Source organism: Coregonus clupeaformis, unplaced genomic scaffold (genome assembly GCF_020615455.1).
Source record: "Coregonus clupeaformis isolate EN_2021a unplaced genomic scaffold, ASM2061545v1 scaf2774, whole genome shotgun sequence".
Classification (NCBI taxonomy): Eukaryota; Metazoa; Chordata; class Actinopteri; order Salmoniformes; family Salmonidae; genus Coregonus; species Coregonus clupeaformis.
The window spans coordinates 32583-48410 of NW_025536228.1; the positions used below are offsets into that span (position 1 = coordinate 32583).

The following is a 15828-nucleotide window of genomic DNA, read 5'->3' on the forward strand; positions in this document are numbered from 1 at the left end:
ATAGCCCATTGACAAAAGTGATCCTCCATAGGGCCATGCTGCATTGTAAACTGGTGCAAGATATTCATCATCTAGGTAACAAAGAAAATGTTTAACTGTAAAATGCCAGCCTTTGAAGTTAGACCAATACAACTGTTATGAAATGAATGTAGAAACTCACCTTTTGATGTAGAACAGGTTATCCCTCCAATTAACATGTAACAAATCCAAGAAACTCTTAAGAAAAAAAATAATGTCAATTAAACAACTACCTGTAACACAAGGGAAACAAACTAGAGGATTACAACATACCTCAAAGAGAGTCCAAAAGTCATAGCCATTTCCCTGATCAAAACCTCACCAGTATTCAGAACTAATGGTCACCATAAGCCCTACCAGAATATCTCTTTCGCTGTATTTGCAAGCCTTTTGGATGCTTCTTATAAAGGAATCCCAGACTCTTCTAATGTGGCTGGCTAATTATTGACAGCTGTCAACCACTGAACTACATTTAATTCCTAAGTCCTACACCCTGGCCTAGACACTTCTGTTGATCAGAAATGAATGGATAGGTATAAGCAATATGGCCACAATTCCATCCAGCCTATCAGAAGGCAAGGTGAATAATTACCATATTGCTTTAACCTATGTTTCAAATGCCCAAAAGTGACTAGGTGGTAGGTGTAGTGTCTAGGGGTTGATTTGGAATTCAGAAATTAGCTCAGGTGTGGTTGATTTCCTAATTTAGTTCCTGACAAAGGACCAAAATAAATGATTTGTTGCTTTTTCTCTTTTTGACAGGTTTGACAGCCCTACCTCTATAGCACGTGTCAAACCCATTCCACGGAGGGCCGAGTTTCTGCGGGTTTTCTGTCCTCCCTTGTACTTGATTGATACATTAAGGTCACTAATTAGTAAAGAACTCCCCTCACCTGGTTGTCTAGGTCTTAATTTAAAGGAAAAACCAAAAACCTGCACACACTAGGCCCTCCATGGAATGAGTTTGACACCCCTGCTCTAAAGTAAGAAACACATTTTGTTTTGTCTTGGCACTTCATTGATCAATTTAAATGATTGATTGTACAAAATACACTTGGTTAATTTGAAGATTAGAGACTAAATGAGCAATGTGGTGCATTCAAGATAGCAACACTTTGCTGTTTAACAGGTTCAGTTGCACATTGTGCAGACACCAATTCAACACTCTCGTCATGGAATCACACCACACCAATGATCTGAGTCTTTAATGATTCAGAGGCAAACATAAGGCTTGTTTGAGTGGTAAGGCTAAAGCAACTGACTGTAGACCAAAGTCGAGTAGTAAAGTCAGGAGAGGTGCATCTGCGACAGCCGAAACTCAGACACTAATGTCGTTTTCCAACAGCAAGTCTCAGATCACCATGGCAGTGTTGCTATTGTTTATAAAATGTTTTCTTCATAATGTTAAAAAAAGTATCCAAAACCCACTCATGTGTGTACATTATACAATCAATTATTGAGAGAGAGACTCAATCACATACATATATTCACTGTAGGCTACACATGAATTGCAGCAAATTCCTGTTTCAGTCACGTCTTTGGTCATGTTCGCGTTGGTCAAACAAAAACACAGAAACTTGCAGTTTACTACCTAAGATCACATATTTTTGTAAAGTTCATGCAGTCGACATATAGGCTCAAGTCGGACACATTTGATCCCCAGAATGCAACACACTTTGAAAGGCGGTGACCAACGATTGTCAACGACTTAACAATAGTGATCCTCTCAAGGTGCCCACTGTCTCCATAAAAGGTCTCCTTCATGTGGATGAAATAAAACACAAGACAACAACCCATCTCATCATCCTCGACCATCTACCCTCTTTTTGTGGACGCATTTCTTCCAATATTGTCTCAACTTTGATTGCAGTACTCAACCACAAGCACATACATTTGCATGCAACTGTATTGATAGCTATTCATATATCCCGGCCCCCTTAATCTCAACATCTGCCAAGTAGTGTTTTCCCTATTCTGGCTGATGTTTCCACTTAGCACTCCAAGCTGCTAATTATCCTTGATTCCAAGTCTGGGCTTTGAAATTCCTTTTCCTTTTTTTCTGAATTTTTAGGGATCAACCGTTCAACTTTCTCTCTCTCTTTAGTGTGTGTCGCTTTTCTTGTCCTGTTTCTTTCAGCACAGCAGGCAGACAATCTGTTCTTTTTTCTGGTCTTTTATATTCACCCCAAGTGCTCCAATCCTTCTTTACTTTATTGTATGGCCCTTAATGTCTAGAAATCTGCACTCATTCCCCTCTTCCACTGCTGTACACAGTCCTAATGTGACTGGATCTTTCATGTATGTCACTTAATCAGACCTGGGTTCAAATACTATTTAAAATATTTAAATTCATTTCACATACATTTGTAAGTATTCAGATATCTTATATTTGAAAAGACAAGTAATTGAATATTTTAATGTATTTGGAAATACACTGACTCAAATACACTCCCATGCATTTTACCCTGGTATTTGAATATTTGAAATACGTTTCTGAAGATACCGTTAAATACAATTTGGCAGACTATTTGGTTTTTACAAATAACCATTAAAATACTCAAATAAAAGTACTTGTTTTGGGCTGTGCATTTGAAAATACTCAAATACACAGAAAAAGTATTTTAAATACCAGGGACTCAAATACACATGCATTTCAACACAGGTCTGCACTTAATGTAGCATTTGCAAGAAAATACACACAAATTAATTGTATTGTAATATATTGCATCATTCTATTCTATTGTATTTGTTGTTTCTTTGTGATTGCATTTGGAATCTTCTAATGTTCTTTTTTCCTAGGACAGATTCCAATTCTTCTTTCTCTGTTAGACCCTCCAGGCCCTGTCAGTCTTCAGAGGTCAGCCAGTTGTGATTGTAACCATCAGATCAGTGCCAATGGTAACAAACTCGGCCAAAATCTCAGTGGTGAGTAGCCACTGACCTGTGGTCAACTCGCAGACGGCGGACTTGACGTCACATAAAGACACACTCATGCCCGCCAGAGCACACACATAGCCTACATAAGATTCAGGCAGAAAACAATACTCACTCACGCTTATTATTTACATTCATTTATTTGTTTGTTTTACAACTCAGTTTTAGGATCAGGTACTACTGCCTGCTTCACCTCCTAGAAATAAGAAAAAAGTATTTGAGAAGCAATATAGATACATTATACTGTTATTTTAACTGAATTAATTTGTGTAGAACAAACACCTTTAGGTGTAGGATAACAGGTTATCCCTCCAAAGAATAGATCAATTTAAGATCCAAATTCTCATAATATACAGTTAGTGAATGATTTCATCAACAATACTTGGTTTATAAGAATGTACATGTTCAAAAAATCCATTCTTTAGGAGCCTGTGGTAACTAAGATAAACAATGGACTAACAGGATGAATGAGCTATAGGTTAAAGAATGAGTAAAGATTATCTCAACACCAAATACAATGCATGCTGTAGTATCTTAGGATGTTCTTAGAGCGAGGACTCCAGACACATAAGTACGTTTTAGTATTTAATTGTAACTCAGAATAACATTACAGGAATGCGCCTGGAGTATCCTCACATGGCCTCTCCTATCATTGCTACGCTGACGACACACAACTAATCTTCTCCTTTCCCCCTTCTGATAACCAGGTGGCGAATCGCATCTCTGCATGTCTGGCAGACATATCAGTATGGATGACTGGATCACCACCTCAAACTGAACCTTGGCAAGACGGAGCTGCTCTTCCTCCCGGGAAGGACTGCACTGTTCCATGATCTCGCCATCACGGTTGACAACTCCGTTGTGTCCTCCTCCCAGAGTCGCGAAGAGCCTTGGCATGACCCTGGACAACACCCTGTCGTTCTCCTGCTAACATCAAGGCGGTGACCCGATCCTGTAGGTTCATGCTCTACAACATTCGGAGAGTACGACCCTGCCTTACACAAGAAGCGGCACAGGTCCTAATCCAGGCACTTGTCATCTCCCGTCTGGATTACTGCAACTCGCTGTTGGCTGGGCTCCCTGCCTGTGCCATTAAACCCCTACAACTCATCCAGAATGCCGCAGCCCGTCTGGTGTTCAATCTTCCCAAGTTCTCTCACGTCACCCCGCCTCCGCACACTCCACTGGCTTCCAGTTGAAGCTCGCATCTGCTACAAGACCATGGTGCTTGCCTACGGAGCTGTGAGGGGAACAGCACCTCCGTACCTTCAGGCTCTGATCAGCCCCTACACCCCAAACGAGGGCACTGCGTTCATCCACCTCTGGCCTGCTGGCTCCCTACCTCTCGCGGAAGCATAGTTCCCGCTCAGCCCAGTCAAAACTGTTCGCTGCTCTGGCATCCCAATGGTGGAACAAGCTCCCTCACGACGCCCAGGACAGCGGAGTCACTCACCACCTTCCGGAGACATTTGAAACCCCACCTCTTTAAGGAATACCTGGGATAGGATAAAGGAATCCTTCTAACCCCCCACTTACCCCCCAAAAAAAAAAAAAAAGTTAAAAGAAAAGAAAAAGACAAAAAAATAAAAAATAAAGATAAAGAAAAAACATTGTAAAGTGGTTATCCCACTGGCTATAAGGTGAATGCACCTATTTGTAAGTCGCTCTGGATAAGAGCGTCTGCTAAATGACGTAAATGTAAATGAGTAAGCTACCTGAGGCTTTTTTGAGCATGGTTATATGACAGACATTTAAATGGCTACGGAAAGCGGGAAACAAACTCCATGTTGACAATACTTCCATCTATTAGTAAATATAACAGTTAACATAAATGTACAAGGTTATATTGGGGATTTTTCAGTAGACTATAGTTAAATCTCTTCAGACTCAGTAGACTATAAGTTAAACATAGTTAATCAGCAACATGACAAGCACTGAGCCAGGGTTAAAAAATAGTTACATCTTTGTTGCTAGGCAGGAACTTAATTGGTTCCTCTCACTGGTGTAGTCATGGCCCTGCCTGATGCTAGAACCATCGTGGGCGTGGAAGTATGTGTGTGTGAAATAGGACTGTTTCTTCTCTCTTCATCTGACCTGACTTCGGGTCGAATTCCTCGCTCCTCCCTAATCCACGGCTGTCCTACATTATCAGTGACTGAAACCAGACTGTTGCCTTTTGCCTCCCTCCTTAGGCATATTCCTGGAATGGAGCCAGGGGTTAAACATTGTTCAGACTATAAGTTAAACATATTTTTCAGTAGACTATAATTTAAACTATACGTTAAACATATTAAATCTATTCAGACTATAAAGTTAAACATAGTTCATCACAATGACAAGCAGTAAGACTAAGTGGTACAGAGTGGTACAGAAGGAAGAGGCCTGAACAGAGCCAGGAGATGGACCTGGGAAGGGGCCTGGGAATGGGCCTGCTATGTGTGGGAAATATACACTATGCATGAGAACTGTATATGGTTGAGAATTGATTATGGCTCAGAAAATGGACCTGCCATGTTTAAACCATGTTTAAGTATCGATTGATATGTTTAAGAATTAACAGAGCAGAGCCAGGGAATGGCTCTGTTATTTTTTACATGACAGGGCTTCGTCCCGTCACTATTGTTTCCAGAAACTGAATATAGAAAGAGGAGAATTCAGATTTCACCGCTGTTATAAAATAAGGGAGTGAGCGGAGCGGTCAAAAGGTGAAAACTGGAAGCAATGGTGGAGGAACCAAAGAGGGAGGGATTAAAGCTAAAATGTATGTAAAATGAGTAAGGATGAAACTGTATATAAACTGAGAGCTGAGAGGTGGAAAGGGAGATGCTCTGCAGACCACCTTGGCTCTATTATCTGTGTAATAAAGTCTATCTTAATTCTACAAAAACTCTGAAAGTACTTAGATTTTTAAAGAAGTATAAAGATGATTTTCTACATCAGTTACTACACATGCCTACGTATAACTACAGTTGAAGTCGGAAGTTTATAAACACCTTAACCAAATACATTTAAACTCAGTTTTTCACAATTCCTGACATTTAATCCTTGTAAAAATTCTCTGTCTTAGGTCAGTTAGGATCACCACTTTATTTTAAGAATGTGAAATGTCAGAATAATAGTAGAGAGAATGATTTATTTCAGCTTTTATTTATTTCATCACATTCCCAGTGGGTCAGAAGTTTACATACACTCAATTAGTATTTGGTAACATTGCCTTTAAATTCTTTAACTTGGGTCAAACGTTTGGATAGCCTTCCACAAGCTTCCCACAATAGGTTGGGTGAATTTTGGCCCATTCCTCCTGACAGAGCTGGTGTAACTGAGTCAGGTTTGTAGGACTCCTTGCTCACACACGCTTTTTCAGTTCTGCCCACACATTGTCTATTGGATTGAGGTCAGGGCTTTGTGATGGCCACTCCAATACCTTGACTTTGTTGTCCTTAAGCCATTTTGCCACATCTTTGGAAGTATGCTTGGGGTCATTGTCTATTTGGAAGACCCATTTGTGACCAAGCTTTAACTTCCTGACTGATGTCTTGAGATGTGCTTCAATATACAGTGAGGGAAAAAAGTATTTGATCCCCTGCGGATTTTGTACGTTTGCCCACTAACAAAGAAATTATCAGTCTATAATTTTAATGGTAGATTTATTTGAACAGTGAGAGACAGAATAACAACAACAAAATCCAGAAAAACGCATGTCAAAAATGTTATAAATTGATTTGCATTTTAATGAGGGAAATAAGGATTTGACCCCCTCTCAATCAGAAAGATTTCTGGTTCCCAGGTGTCTTTTATACAGGTAACGAGCTGAGATTAAGAGCACCCTCTTAAAGGGAGTGCTCCTAATCTCAGCTTGTTACCTGTATAAAAGACACCTGTCCACAGAAGCAATCAATCAATCAGATTCCAAACTCTTCACCATGGCCAAGACCAAAGAGCTCTCCAAGGATGTCAGGGACAAGATTGTAGACCTACACAAGGCTGGAATGGGCTACAAGACCATTGCCAAGCAGCTTGGTGAGAAGGTGACAACAGTTGGTGCGATTATTTGCAAATGGAAGAAACACAAAATAACTGTCAATCTCCCTTAGCCGGGGGCTCCATGCAAGATCTCACCTCGTGGAGTTGCAATGATCATGAGAACGGTGAGGAATCAGCCCAGAACTACACGGGAGGATCTTGTCAATGATCTCAAGGCAGCTGGGACCATAGTCACCAAGAAAACAATTGGTAACACACTACGCCGTGAAGGACTGAAATCCTGCAGTGCCCGCAAGGTCCCCCTGCTCAAGAAAGCACATACAGTGGGGAGAACAAGTATTTGATACACTGCCGATTTTGCAGGTTTCCCTACTTACAAAGCATGTAGAAAATCCAGAAAATCATATTGTATGATTTTTAAGTAATTCATTTGCATTTTATTGCATGAAATAAGTATTTGATACATCAGAAAAGCAGAACTTAATATTTGGTACAGAAACCTTTGTTTGCAATTACAGAGATCATACGTTTCCTGTAGGTCTTGACCAGGTTTGCACACACTGCAGCAGGGATTTTGGCCCACTCCTCCATACAGACCTTCTCCAGATCCTTCAGGTTTTGGGGCTGTCGCTGGGCAATACAGACTTTCAGCTCCCTCCAAAGATTTTCTATTGGGTTCAGGTCTGGAGACTGGCTAGGCCACTCCAGGACCTTGAGATGCTTCTTACAGAGTCACTCCTTAGTTGCCCTGGCTGTGTGTTTCGGGTCGTTGTCATGCTGGAAGACATAGCCATGACCCATCTTCAATGCTCTTACTGAGGGAAGGAGGTTGTTGGCCAAGATCTCGCGATACATGGCCCCATCCATCCTCCCCTCAATACGGTGCAGTCGTCCTGTCCCCTTTGCAGAAAAACATCCCCAAAGAATGATGTTTCCACCTCCATGCTTCACGGTTGGGATGGTGTTCTTGGGGTTGTACTCATCCTTCTTCTTCCTCCAAACACGGCGAGTGGAGTTTAGACCAAAAAGCTCTATTTTTGTCTCATCAGACCACATGACCTTCTCCCATTCCTCCTCTGGATCATCCAGATGGTCATTGGCAAACTTCAGATGGGCCTGGACATGCGCTGGCTTGAGCAGGGGGACCTTGCGTGCGCTGCAGGATTTTACTCCATGACGGCGTAGTGTGTTACTAATGGTTTTCATTGAGACTGTGGTCCCAGCTCTCTTCAGGTCATTGACCAGGTCCTGCCGTGTAGTTCTGGGCTGATCCCTCACCTTCCTCATGATCATTGATGCCCCACGAGGTGAGATCTTGCATGGAGCCCCAGACCGAGGGTGATTGACCGTCATCTTGAACTTCTTCCATTTTCTAATAATTGCGCCAACAGTTCTTGCCTTCTCACCAAGCTGCTTGCCTATTGTCCTGTAGCCCATCCCAGCCTTGTGCAGGTCTACAATTGTATCCCTGATGTCCTTACACAGCTCTCTGGTCTTGGCCATTGTGGAGAGGTTGGAGTCTGTTTGATTGAGTGTGTGGACAGGTGTCTTTTATACAGGTAACGAGTTCAAACAGGTGCAGTTAACACAGGTAATGAGTGGAGAACAGGAGGGCTTCTTAAAGAAAAACGAACAGGTCTGTGAGAGCTGGAATTCTTACTGGTTGGTAGGTGATCAAATACTTATGTCATGCAATAAAATGCTAATTAATTACTTAAAAATCATACAATGTGATTTTCTGGATTTTTGTTTTAGATTCCGTCTCTCACAGTTGAAGTGTACCTATGATAAAACATTACAGACCTCTACATGCTTTGTAAGTAGGAAAACCTGCAAAATCGGTAGTGTATCAAATACTTGTTCTCCCCACTTTTTATGGTGGTAAGTTTACATTGCTGACAGACCATCAGCCTCTTGTGAAAATACTAGGACCAAAAACAGGAGTTCCAGCTCCAGCAGCAGCCAGACTCCAGAGGTGGGCGTTAATACTAGCTGCATATAAGTATGAAATACAATACTTCAGCTACAGCCACAGTAGAGACACTCCGGGGAATGTTCTCAGCCTACGGGTTAGTTGAGGAGTGTGTTTCAGACAATGGGCCGCAGCTGGTGTCAAAAGAGATGGAGACATTCTTCTAGTTGAATGGGGTGAAACACATCAAGTGGGTTGTGGGTTCGTTTCCCACGGGGGGCCAGCATGAAAAAGTATACACTCACTAACTGTAAGTCGCTCTGGATAAGAGCGTCTGCTAAATGACTAAAACATTTTTTTTTAAATGTTTTTAAAAAGTTGCCTCTGTATCATGCAGCTTCAAATGGCGCAGCAGAGCAACTTGTACAGAATCTACAACAGGCTCTAGAGAAGGACAAGTCATCAGGACGGTCTGTACAGTATAGTGTGGACAACATTCTGTTTGCCTACAGGAATACGCCACATGCCACAACTGGAAAAACTCCAGCAGAGTTGTTCCTAAAAAGACTGGTTAGAACAAGGTTATCACTGGTTAAACCCAGATTTTCAGCTGACATGCAGTCTAAGATACAGGACAAGGGGGTGGGCAAGAGTCTTCGTTTTTTTCAGTCGGAACAAACAGTGCTTGTCCGAGATTACCGGGGAGGAGACAGAGAGAAATGGGTACACAGGGTTGTGAAAAGGGTACTTGGTCCTGGAACCTACTTGATGATGCAACAAAATGAGAAGACCTGAATATGTCAGAGTGGAACATCTCTGATTGGGACTTGGACACTACGACTGTGATGGGCACGCATACAGAGACACAGATTGTGCCAGGCCGTGAGCCTGAGGGTTCAGAGCGTCATGAGAGGCCATAAAGGGTCAGAAGGCCTTCGGACCAGTTGGATCTGTAAACAGGTTGTATATGAGTTGATAAGTGAAAAACTGTTTTGGAAAACCCATGATGTTTTCAGAGGAAGTGGGAAATTCCGGGGAGGAGTGTGGTGTATTGAGAAATGTATTATGTGTTAATGAGTTTAGATTTTAAATGGTTGCAAATAGTCAATGGGATTTTGTATGCAGGGGTTGAGTTATTTGAATTAACAAATGAAAATGGGGTTTCCGTTCTTGCATTGAAGTGATTGGATTAGGTGATGCAAGGGCGGTGAAAGTTCAATTTGTTGGGGAGCTGGGCTGAAGACATTGTAGAGAGTGGTCGACTGGAATGTGTTAAGGAGAACATTAAATACATCTGTTCTGTTTATTATACAGTAAGTATGCTTCGGAGTCTTCAGTAAAAGGACCCAGCATCTCAGGATGCAACACCCTGTATTCATGAATAAACAGAATATTCCTCATTTAGGTGTATGGGTTAAATGTAATAGTATCTGAAATATGGACACTGACTGCATGCCTATAACCTCACATGTAATATTAACTTCTGCAGAATTATGGTTTTCCTGCAGTGAACTGATACAAATGTAACTTTAAATTGTCTTGGGAACACGAGTGGATAAACATTTCTATCAGCATCTCTGGGAAAATGCGAATGCACGTGTAATGTGTTATCCTTGACTCTTTCTGCAAGCGGACAGCATTTCAACCACATAAAATAAGCACCCAAGACAAACTGAAGTTCCTATTCTCAGCTTCTCATTTCCACGGTTGGAGTTACAGCGTTCTACCTGGTCCCTAAATATATAATTTTAACGGTATTTGATTACTAATGCATTAATTTTCAATGTAAAACGTCAAGTGAGCACTACTTTAGTCTTCTGGGGCAACACGTAATGACAGAAGCTGCATCTACTAAACTAGAGTAGACAAATAGCCTACCTAATGTCAGAAATAACCAGAAGCTTGTCTATATTAGGGGGGAAAGTAGCCATTATTGAATAGGCTAAATTGTGGATTGGAATGCGCAGGTAGCCTACTTTGACGTGATTTGTTTGACAGATGAACACAGCACCCATGATATGCGAAACGGAGCCTGCACAAACCGCAGAAACGGGATAAGGTTTTTACACGCCACAGTATCCCCGTCATCGATCAGCATATTGCAGGCATCTCGTCCAGGTTTCTGATAACCGGGATAAGCTTTTTCAGGTTATTGTAAACGGGGTGTGTTTATATGCGTCAACGCCAACCGAATAAGTCAGTATCCGAAATAATAACGGGATATTAGTGTGCATGTAAACGTGGCTCTAATGTAGAGCCAATCTTGGAATTTAACAAAATATTTGAAAACCAAATGATTAGGAACTGAACCACATTCCCTTTCACTACAAACTCCACTGGCAACCAACACTGTTCGCAATCAGCAAGCCAAAAGGTAGACATTAAAGAACTCAGTATTTCAAACACAAGTAGGCACTTCTGAATTTAAAATATTTTATTGTTCAAGTAATGCAGGAGGAACTCCCTGGCCGAATCAAACGCATACAGTGGAACAAAAGAAAGCGTCAGCAACAACTCAGAATTGTCATCATTTCCGGTTATTTAAATCAAGTACTACCATTGGAGCAGCCAAAGGATGAATCCACCATTAGAATTCTGTTGATAGATAATTAGTACAAAAGGACTACAAAATCAGAAACATAGTTCAGATGATGCAATGTACAACTTTACACTCCCAGGAGCCTTTCCTTGTGGTGGGGTTCCTTTAGCAGGTTGAGAGTTTAGCAGGTGGGGATATGCTTGGTTCAGAGATGCCAACATCACTAGTCCTTGGGAGCATCTCTGCAATCCAAAAGGTATAACCTCCCCAGGGGTGTAGCAGGTTTGGGAGAAGACAGTTTTGCCATTCTCATAAATCGATTTGTAGCTAGATTAGGATGAGAACAGACTGTTCAACGATGCTGCCTTGAGCGCTACTGGAGCTGACATCTTGAGTGCTTTCATTGTCACCGACATCGGACCCAACATCCTGAGAACCATCACTGCTGTTCAAGGCCTGTCGCTTCTGCCGAGGCAAGGGCGCCTGTCGCTTCTGCCGACAGGGGCACCCGGCGTTGGGGCCGGGTGCCCCTGTTGCCGAGGGGGCGTTGGGGCCGGGTGCCCCTGTTGCCGAGGGGGCGTTGGGGCCGGGTGCCCCTGTTGCCGAGGGGCGTTGGGGCCGGGTGCCCTGTTGCCGAGGGGGCGTTGGGGCCGGGTGCCCCTGTTGCCGAGGGGGCGTTGGGGCCGGGTGCCCCTGTTGCCGAGGGGGCGTTGGGGCCGGGTGCCCCTGTTGCCGAGGGGGCGTTGGGGCCGGGTGCCCCTGTTGCCGAGGGGGCGTTGGGGCCGGGTGCCCCTGTTGCCGAGGGGCGTTGGGGCCGGGTGCCCCTGTTGCCGAGGGGGCGTTGGGGCCGGGTGCCCCTGTTGCCGAGGGGGCGTTGGGGCCGGGTGCCCCTGTTGCCGAGGGGCCGCGTTGGGGCCGGGTGCCCCTGTTGCCGAGGGGGCGTTGGGGCCGGGTGCCCCTGTTGCCGAGGGGGCGTTGGGGCCGGGTGCCCCTGTTGCCGAGGGGGCGTTGGGGCCGGGTGCCCCTGTTGCCGAGGGGGCGTTGGGGCCGGGTGCCCCTGTTGCCGAGGGGGCGTTGGGGCCGGGTACCCCTGTTGCCGAGGGCGTTGGGGCCGGGTGCCCCTGTTGCCGAGGGCGGTGGGGCCGGGTGCCCCTGTTGCCGAGGGGGCGTTGAGCCGGGTGCCCCTGTTGCTGAGGGGGCGTTGGGGCCGGGTGCCCCTGTTGCTGCGGGGGCGTAGGGGCCGGTTCCCTCTGTTGCTGAGGGGGCGGCTGCTTCTGTTGCTGAGGGGGCGGCTGCTTCTGTTGCTGAGGGGGCGTTGGGGCCGGGTGCTTCTGTTGCTGAGGGGGCGTTGGGGCCGGGTGCTTCTGTTGCTGAGGGGGCGTTGGGGCCGGGTGCTTCTGTTGCTGAGGGGGCGTTGGGGCCGGGTGCTTCTGTTGCTGAGGGGGCGTTGGGGCCGGGTGCTTCTGTTGCTGAGGGGGGCGTTGGGGCCGGGTGCTTCTGTTGCTGAGGGGCGTTGGGGCCGGGTGCTTCTGTTGCTGAGGGGGCGTTGGGGCCGGGTGCTTCTGTTGCTGAGGGGGCGTTGGGGCCGGGTGCTTCTGTTGCTGAGGGGGCGTTGGGGCCGGGTGCTTCTGTTGCTGAGGGGGCGTTGGGGCCGGGTGCTTCTGTTGCTGAGGGGGCGTTGGGGCCGGGTGCTTCTGTTGCTGAGGGGGCGTTGGGGCCGGGTGCTTCTGTTGCTGAGGGGGCGTTGGGGCCGGGTGCTTCTGTTGCTGAGGGGGCGTTGGGGCCGGGTGCTTCTGTTGCTGAGGGGGCGTTGGGGCCGGGTGCTTCTGTTGCTGAGGGGGCGTTGGGGCCGGGTGCTTCTGTTGCTGAGGGGGCGTTGGGCCGGGTGCTTCTGTTGCTGAGGGGGCGTTGGGGCCGGGTGCTTCTGTTGCTGAGGGGGCGTTGGGGCCGGGTGCTTCTGTTGCTGAGGGGGCGTTGGGGCCGGGTGCTTCTGTTGCTGAGGGGGCGTTGGGGCCGGGTGCTTCTGTTGCTGAGGGGGCGTTGGGGCCGGGTGCTTCTGTTGCTGAGGGGGCGTTGGGGCCGGGTGCTTCTGTTGCTGAGGGGGCGTTGGGGCCGGGTGCTTCTGTTGCTGAGGGCGGTGGGGGCGGGTGCTTCTGTTGCTGAGGGGGCTGTTGCTGAGGGGGCGTTAGCCGGGTGCCCCTGTTGCTGAGGGGGCGTTGGGGCCGGGTGCCCCTGTTGCTGAGGGGGCGTTGGGGCCGGGTGCCCCTGTTGCTGAGGGGGCGTTGGGGCCGGGTGCCCCTGTTGCTGCGGGGGCGTAGGGGCCGGGTGCCTCTGTTGCTGAGGGGGCGGCTGCTTCTGTTGCTGAGGGGGCGGCTGCTTCTGTTGCTGAGGGGGCGTTGGGGGCCGGGTGCTTCTGTTGCTGAGGGGGCGTTGGGGCGGGTGCTTCTGTTGCTGCGGGGCGTAGGGGCGGTTCCCTTTGTTGCTGCGGGGCGTAGGGGCCGGTTCCCTTTGTTGCTGCGGGGGCGTAGGGGCCGGTTCCCTTTGTTGCTGCGGGGGCGTAGGGGCCGGTTCCCTTTGTTGCTGCGGGGGCGTAGGGGCAGTTCCCTTTGTTGCTGCGGGGGCGTAGGGGCCGGTTCCCTTTGTTGCTGTGGGGGCGTAGGGCCGGTTCCCTTTGTTGCTGCGGGGCGTAGGGGCCGGTTCCCTTTGTTGCTGCGGGGCGTAGGGGCCGGTTCCCTTTGTTGCTGCGGGGGCGAGGGGCCGGTTCCCTTTGTTGCTGCGGGGCGTAGGGGCCGGTTCCCTTTGTTGCTGCGGGGCGAGGGGCCGGTTCCCTTTGTTGCTGCGGGGCGTAGGGGCCGGTTCCCTTTGTTGCTGCGGGGCGTAGGGCCGGTTCCCTTTGTTGCTGCGGGGGCGTAGGGGCCGGTTCCCTTTGTTGCTGCGGGGGCGTAGGGGCCGGTTCCCTTTGTTGCTGCGGGGCGTAGGGCCGGTTCCCTTTGTTGCTGCGGGGCGTAGGGGCCGGTTCCCTTTGTTGCTGCGGGGCGTAGGGGCCGGTTCCCTTTGTTGCTGCGGGGCGTAGGGGCCGGTTCCCTTTGTTGCTGCGGGGCGTAGGGGCCGGTTCCCTTTGTTGCTGCGGGGCGTAGGGGCCGGTTCCCTTTGTTGCTGCGGGGCGTGAGGGGCCGGTTCCCTTTGTTGCTGCGGGGCGTAGGGGCGGTTCCCTTTGTTGCTGCGGGGGCGTAGGGGCCGGTTCCCTTTGTTGCTGCGGGGCGTAGGAGCCGGTTCCCTTTGTTGCTGCGGGGCGTAGGAGCCGGTTCCCTTTGTTGCTGCGGGGGCGTAGGAGCCGGTTCCCTTTGTTGCTGCGGGGCGTAGGAGCCGGTTCCCTTTGTTGCTGCGGGGCGTAGGAGCCGGTTCCCTTTGTTGCTGCGGGGCGTAGGAGCCGGTTCCCCTTTGTTGCTGCGGGCGAGGGAGCCGGTTCCCTTTGTTGCAATTTGGGGAAGATATCTATAGTCACCTAGGAAACGAGACAAAATGTCAAAAATAGTAAAATACCAGCATTTGAAGTTCTTGGAACTACACAAAATAAATGTTATTTTAACTGAATGTGTAGAACACACCTTTAGGTGGAGGATAACAGGTTATCCCTACAATCAGCAGGCAACAAATCCAAGTAATTCTAAATAAAAAATAAACATCCTAATCAGTTAAACACAGCTACCTGTAAAACCTGAGAGACAAGGGAAACAAACTAGGGCAATACAACTTACCTCAAAGACAGACGAAAATTCACAGCCATTTTTCCCCCCCAAAAAAACAACACAGTATTCAGAACTAATGATAGCCAGAAGCCTTACCAGGAGATCCCCCTTATTATATCTGATTATCTTTTCTTGCTGCGCCTTATAAAGTAATCCTAGACCCTTCTAATCTGGCTGGTTAATTAGGTACAGCTGCCAGCCACTGAACATCATTTCCATTGGTCCAACTTCCCAATTGAGATTAGGTGCGCTTGATTTCATTCAGCTGGTGTGCTGGAGGGTTTGCACATCATGGACCAATCCGATGGTTTTAAAGAGTGAACTCTACCTACCCATTGCACTGGTTGAGTTTAACCAAGTGCACCTTTTAATGAATGCTAATGAAGTTCCTGCCAGGGGCTTTTGCAGGTGCAACCTCAGTGGTCAGGTAGAAATGTGTTGTGCAAAAAGGCTGCAGACACAGTAAGATTGTGACAAAATATAAACTGTAGTCGTCTGTTGACGTATGCTAGACTAGAGATTGTCCATCAACACAGAGTCTAACTTCTTACATAAAAGTAGACAATTGAATGCATATACAATTTCATCCATGTCCATGAGGCCAAACAGACAGTCTGCTGCCATTAGCTGCTGCCAGGGTAGCAGCTACTCTTCCTGGGGTCCTGCAACATTAAGGCAGTTATATACAATTT

The 15828-nt window shown here is 47.2% G+C and overlaps 1 long non-coding RNA gene across 1 annotated transcript; it reads right to left on the bottom strand.

The window, feature by feature from the left end:
- Nucleotides 1-14851: 14851 nt before the first annotated feature.
- Nucleotides 14852-15180, bottom strand: LOC121556527. Its single transcript, XR_006660456.1, has 3 exons — nt 15146-15180; nt 14996-15054; nt 14852-14892 (listed from the first exon to the last, which is right to left on the bottom strand). It is a non-coding gene; the product is annotated as an uncharacterized LOC121556527 (long non-coding RNA).
- Between the last annotated feature and the right edge of the window lie 648 nt (nt 15181-15828).